The sequence below is a fragment of the Narcine bancroftii genome, chromosome 4 (genome assembly GCF_036971445.1).
Source record: "Narcine bancroftii isolate sNarBan1 chromosome 4, sNarBan1.hap1, whole genome shotgun sequence".
NCBI classification, from domain to species: Eukaryota; Metazoa; Chordata; class Chondrichthyes; order Torpediniformes; family Narcinidae; genus Narcine; species Narcine bancroftii.
The window spans coordinates 184,681,330-184,688,584 of record NC_091472.1 but is presented as its reverse complement, the minus strand read 5'-3'; positions in this window follow the sequence as shown (position 1 = coordinate 184,688,584).

Here is a 7,255-nt window from a genome sequence, read left to right as displayed (position 1 = left end):
ATATATCTTCTATAATCTAATAAAAAGTCTGAATTTTATCCTTTCTTCAACAAATATAATTTCTCATTTCTGACTATATTAATCTGAATCTTCGCTATTCCATTTCCCAGTGGTCCAATTTCCTTCCTGAAATGGGGTGTCTAGAAATGCAGTACGACACAAACTGTGAATCAGTCAACGCCTCGTGCAAATTCAAAGTGGCCTCTTTGTTTTGCATTTGCGTTCAAAATCCAGGATCCAAAGTGTAACTTTTCTTACTTTTCTCTCAACAAATATACAGGTACCAGCAATCTTTCATTCAACTCTGTCAAAGAATGTAATAGGGCAGCAGGGTTGGTGTAGCAGTTAGCGCAATGCTGTTACAGCGCCAGCGATCGGGACCGGGGTTTGAATCCCATGCTATCCGTAAGGAGTTTGTACATTCTCCCCATGTCTGCGTGGGTTTTCCCCGGAGTCTCTGGTTTCCTCCCAACATTCAAAACCTAACGGGGGTTGTAGGTCAATTGGGTGTAATTGGACGGCACGGTCTTGTGGGCCAAAAAGGTCTGTTACTGTACTGTAGAAATAAATACATTTCTCCAATTGTCCTTTCTTTCCCAAATATAAGAAATCAGATGCTTTTATACTGTATTTGCTCCTTATCTATCCCAGATTGGTAGCCTATGTCCCCCTACAAAGTGCATGTTCGGCAGAGAACGGCAAACACAATATGCATATACAAACAGATGTCTAATCATTTCAAGGGAGTGGGACATAAATTATTGAAAGCGAATGTAACAGTCAGTTAGGAAGGTAAATGGTAAATTGGTTCATATTGCAAGAAGATTCGAATATGAGTGATATACATCTAAGACTGTGCCTCGGTACCATCTACAAATTCGCTGATGATACCACAGTAGTGGGTTGTATAAAAGAAGGGGATGAGTCAGCGTACAGGATGGAAAACTTGGCTGAATGGTGCACCAACAACAACCTTGCACTCAATGTCACCAAAACCAAGGAGCTGATTGTTGACTTCAGGAAAGGAAAACCAGATGTGTATGATCCAGTGATCAGAGGTGAAGAGGGTGAGGAAATTTAAACTTAAATTTCTGGGAGTCACTATATCGGAGGACCTTTTCTGGACCCAACATATTAACAACATCATGAAGAAAGCGCATCAGTGCCTCGACTTCCGCAGGAGTTTGCGGAGGTTTGAAATGACATCAGAAACCTTGGCAAACCTCTACAGGTGAGTTGTGTAAAGTGGGCTGGCCGGCTGCATCTAGACCTGGTGTTGGGCACCAATACCTCTGAGCGGAAAGCCCTGCAAAAGGTAATGGACACAGCCCAGGACATCACAAGCAAAGTCTCCCCACCATCAAGAAAATCTACTGGGAACGCTGGCAATGAAGAGCAACAGCAATCGTCAAGGATCCACACCACCCAGGACATGCTCTGTTCCTGCTGCTGCCATCAGGAAAGTGGCATGGTGCCACAAGATTCGTACCATCAAGTTCAGGAACAGTTGCTACCCCTCCACCATCAAACTCAATCACAGATTCATTTAAAGACTCTTACATTACACATTATTTATGATTGAATTTTTTTCCTAAGTGTTCCACACCCAGTTTGTTTACATTTCTCTCTTTGTATACAAATCTTGTCTTGTACAGTTTTTTGCACAATTGGTAAGTAGAAATTCTGCCTGTCCAGTAGAAAAAAAATCTCAGGGTTGCATGTGATGTCATGTATGTATTCTGATTTAATAAATTTGAACTTTGAACTTTGAGAAGACATTGACCTGGCAAGGCTATTCAAGAATGAAAGGTGACCTTACTGAAATGAAGAAAAATTCATCAGGAAAAATTAAAAAAGCATATTTCAATGGTGAGAGACTCAGAGGCATGAGATGAAAAGGGTATCTGAATTTTCTACCATGATTAACTAAATGCTGGTGTGCAGGGCTGGCAAATAATTTACAAAGCTATTGTTCAGTGCTTGGGGAGTTGAGTCAAAAATTAAGGAAGTTATGCTTCAGTTATACGGTGCTGTGAGAAGATCTCAACTGGACTTGCACGAGCAGTATAGGTTGTCTCATACAACAATTTTAAGTTCAGCTTCAAGTTTATTATCAACTATAACCGGATTAAACAGTGTTCTCTGGTTCTCAGTGCAAAAGAGGCAGGCACACAACCAAACATAAAAACATATGCAGGACAAGTATTCATAATGTACAAATAGAACCATAGAACGCTAAAGCACAGAAAACAGAACATTCAGGCCCTCTAGTCTGTGCTGATCATTATTCCATTAGTCTTATTGACCTGCTCCCATTCCATAACTCTCCAGACCTCTCCCATCTATGTATCTATCCAATTTATTCTTAAAACATAAGATCAAGCCTGCCTTCACCACATCAGGAGCCAGCTCGTTCCACACTCACACCACTCTCTGAGTGAAGAACTTTCCCCTAATATTCCACCTGTACCTTTCCCCTTTCAGCTTAGAAATAGGACTTCTCATATTTATCTCCCCCAATCTGTGGAAAAAGCCAACTAACATCCATTCTGTCCACATCTCTCATAATCTTGTAAACCTCTATCAAATCTTCCCTCATTCTTCTTTGCTCTAAGAAATAAAGTCCTAACCTGTTTAATCTTTCCCTGTAACTCAACTCCTGAAGATCAGGCAACATCCTAGTAAATCTTTTCTACACTCTTACTATTTTATTGATATCCTTCCTGCAGTTAGGTGACCAGAATTGCACACAATACTCCAAATTTGGCCTCACCAATGTCTTAAACAACTTCAACAAAACTTCAATGTCTATACTCAATACTTTGATTTATGAAGGCCAAGATGCCAAATGCTTACTTTACAACCCTGTCCACCTGCGACACCACCGTTAGGGAATTGTGTATCTCTTTGCTTCTCCACACTCCTCAGCGCCTTACCATTTACAGTGTATGTCCTTCCAAGATACAATACCTCACATGTCTGCATTAAATTCCATCTGTCATTTTTTGACCTATTCTCCCAGTTGGTTCAGATCCCTCTGCAAGCTTTGAAAATCTTTCTCCTTGTGCACAATGTCTCCTATCTTAGTGTCATCAGCAAACATTTTGATCCAATTTACCACATTATCATCCAGATCATTGATATAGACAACAAACAACAATGGTCCCAACCCAGGTCCATAAGGCTCACCACTAATCACAGGTCTCCAGTCTGAGAAGCAACCATCCGCTACCATTCTCTGTCTTCTCCCATCCAGCCAATTTCAAATCCAGTTTGCAACCTCTCCTAGTGTCATAACCTTCCGAACTAACCTCCCACATGGAACCTTGTTAAAGGCTTTGCTAAAGTCCATGTAGACAATATCTACAGCCTTTACTTCATCTATCTTCTTGGTAACTGCCTCAAAAAACTCTACAAAATTTGTTAAACACAATCTACCACACACAAAGCCATGCTGATTATCCTTAATAAGTCAATGGCTGTTCAAACACCTATAAATACTCTCTCAGAACTCCTTCCAATAATATACCTACTACCGACATCAAGTTCACTGGTCTAGAATTACCTGGTTTATTGTTAGAGCCTTTTTTAAACAATAGGAAAATATGAGCTACCCTCGAATCCTCTGGCACCTCACCCATGGCTAAGGACATTTTAAATATATCTGCCAGGGCCCCTGCAATTTCTACACTAGTCTCTCTCAAAGTCCGAGAGAATATCAGACCCGGTCCAGTGGATTTATCTACATTTATTCACTGTAAGGCAGCAAGCACCTCTTTCTCCTTAATCTCCAACTGTTCCATGACACATCTGTTTGATTTCCTTCCTTCCTTATACACTATGGCAGTTTGCTAAGTAAATATTGATGTAAAAAAACTTTTGAAGATCTCCTCCATTACGTGAAGTTTCACATATAGTTGACCACTCTGATCCACTAATTTTGTCCCTTACTCTCCAATTTTTCTTAATATACTTCAGATTTACCTTCACATTATCTGCCAAAACAACCTCACATCTTTTTGCCTTCCTGATTTCCTTCTTGAGTATTTTATTGCTTTTCTGTACTCTTCAAGTACCTCACTAGCTCCTTGTTGCCATATACTTGCTATACATCTCCCAATATCCCTTGAGAACTGGGGTTCCCTATGCCTGTTAACCTTGCTTTTAATCCTCACAGGAACATTCAATTTATCCTTTGAAGGTCATCCACTTACTTAACACACTCTTATCATATAAAGCAACATATTCCAATTCACTCTTCCTAGATCCTTTCTCATTTCCACAAAATTTGTCTTCTTCCAATTTAGAATCCCAACGTGAGGACCAGACTTATCCTTTTCCATACTTAACTTGAAGGTATTGACATTATGGTCACTGGACCTGTCTTGTTCCCTAATAGGAAATCAAGGTATGCATCCTCTCTCATTGGAACATCTATATATTGAGGTCGAAAACTTTCCTGAACACATTTCACAAACTCCAAGCCAATAAATAAATAAGTATTCTTTCATGAATATGAGCATCTCAGGTGGTTAGCATGAGCAGTTTCTTTGGACATTCAGTATTTGCACTGGTCTTGGGGAGAATCCTTTAGAAGCTGATCAGAGAAGCTTCACTCACTAATGCCTGGAATGAGTCGGTTGTCTGATGAGGAGAGCAAAAGAGGCTCGTAACTGCCAGAGTTTGGAAAAGTGAGGGGTAACTGAGAGGTGATTTGATTGAAACATATAAGATGCTGAGGCAGCTTGAGAGAGTAGATATGAAGAGGATGTTTCCCCTTGTGAAAGAAGCAAGAACCATGGGTTGTTGTTCAAAAATAAGAGGTTGCCTACTTAATAGATGAGATTATTTTTCTTTCTGAAGATCATTAACCTTTGAAAGGCTCTTCTTCTTTTAAAGTTTTAGAACCAAGATATATAGACAGATAGTCAACAAGTAAGAGATAAAAAGTTATACAGCTGGACAAGAATATGGAGTTAAGGTTGCAATCAAATAGCCATGATCTAATGAATTGACAAAGTTGATTTGAGGGTGCCAATTGACCGACTCCTGTTTCTAATTTCCTCACACCTGTTGACAGAAAAGAGTGCTCCAGGAAATGGTAAAAACACAGAAATGCTGGCGGAATTCAGCAGGTCTCGCAATGTCTACAGGAGGTAAAGATATATTACCGACATCTTGGGCCTGACCCCTTCTTCAAGGGCTCCTTCTGCTCCAGCATTTCTGTGTTTTTACTACAGTCACAACATCGGCAGAGTTTCGTTTTTCATTCCCAGAACTGGTCTCCTGAACCGCTTCCTCTGCAGGGGAAACGGCATCGCTTCCGACAGTTGCCACCAGAATTCCTCTCTGGGGCAGCAAATGCGAATAAACTGCTGATTCATCAGGGGGAATAACTCAGTCCATTAATGGTAGGTAGCAAGATGGTGTTGTACTTCCATTTCCTGTGATGGAGGAAGTTCCATGGGAAGACAAGACAATGTGGATAGAAATACAAGAGGGAAGCAAAATATTCTGTAGGAGATTGTACATAAAAATCGAGTGGTTGCCAGTCTTTGCACTGAGGGGTTCAATTCCATCCACACCACATCCACATCAGTCACTTCCAAGAAACAAAAATGGCCAGTTTCATTCCAGTACAATCTTTAAGCCACTGTGAATATTGCGCAATTATAACAAAAATTATTGCACTTTTACAACAGTTTCCTTTGTACAAACCAAAGTCTATGAATTAAGCACTCAGCCCTGAAATGTCTTTGGAAGTAAGTAAATTCTAGCTTAAAATGGTCCTTTCCCTTTATTGATTAAATGCATGTAAATGGAGCAGATTTTCTCTTAACTTTTTGATATGAATGTCGTAAGTGGTGGAGATATTTTAATCTGTGGAAAGCATAAAAGATTTTGCTACATCATTCAAACTGGCAAAGAGGGGATTAGAAAGTATAGACGAGATCTGGAGATAAGCACTATGGAAAAAAAACTAATGTACAGGACAAATACTAAACAGCTTGTAATTTTTGTCGATAAGATCATGTATCTAAAACACCGAGACTCTACATATCAAGATCAAAGGATGTTGCCTGGGATAGAAATGTTTCAATAATAAGGAGTGGATTAGATAAATTGAGTTAGTTTTCCATGGAGCAGCAAAAGTTTGGTTGGAGACCTGGTAGGGGTATAGAAACTTACAAGTATTATAGGGTAGAACCAAGAATTGTTTCTCCTTATTACAGCAAAATCCCCATTATCTAGAATTCAAGCAAATGGCAACCCCAAGCAACCAGCAAAAAAAATTGAGAAAATAAATGATTAAATAAAATTAAAATAAACAAGAATCAATAAAAATTTAAATAAAAGTTTAAAGTTGTAAAAGTTTTCTGAAGCAAGTTTTCTAAGATGGGAGCAAACATTCGGCCCCACCCGCTGTTTGAATAAAGTTTCAATAAAGTTGTGTTGGAATAAAATGGCGTTGTTCAGGATGAAGAGCTGACTGATACAGGTCACCACTGGGGTGATTCTCCCAAAGTGTCTCCCTATCCCTGCTTAGAAAGGGTCTTTTCTCTTTATTAGTATATTAAGTATTTATTAAGTATATTTGTAAGGCTTTATCTGTAAACTTGGAGGGGGGCAGGGTAATTATGACTGCAGCACAGTTAGTGCAGCGGTTAGCACAATGTTGTTACAGCGCCAGTGTCTGGGGTTCAAATTTAAATTTAAATTTTATAAGTTATTGAAATTACCTATGTGATAGTACAGATTATATCACCAATGTGTCTATGTACAAATGTACAGATGGTAGTGTAGGATGACTGTGATTGGCAGAGAGTGTAGCCACACCTACTGGCAGGTCTTAAAGGATTGCTCCTAGCCAGACCAGGTCATTTTGGACTGGTCGACCTACTTGTGATATGCTCCAGTCTTTTAGTTAATGAAAGCCTTGGTTTGGATCAACAGGTCTTTGGTTCTTTCGACGCGCATTACAACCTGTTTAAAGTTATCCTTGCAAAATTAAGGACTACAATACTGATTTCTTTCATATTACATTTTGCATGCTCTTTTGTGTTATGAACTTTTATTTTTAATACCGGTGTTAGAGGTGTCTCAGGCAACCAATAGGTGCCACATATTGAGGATTTTACTGTATTATTTAAAACTGGAGGTCGTGGGATTAAGACACGAGGTCTGAGATTTAGACAAGATTGGACAAAGAATATTTTCACCCACAGGGGTTATCAGAAGCTAGAACACATTGCCA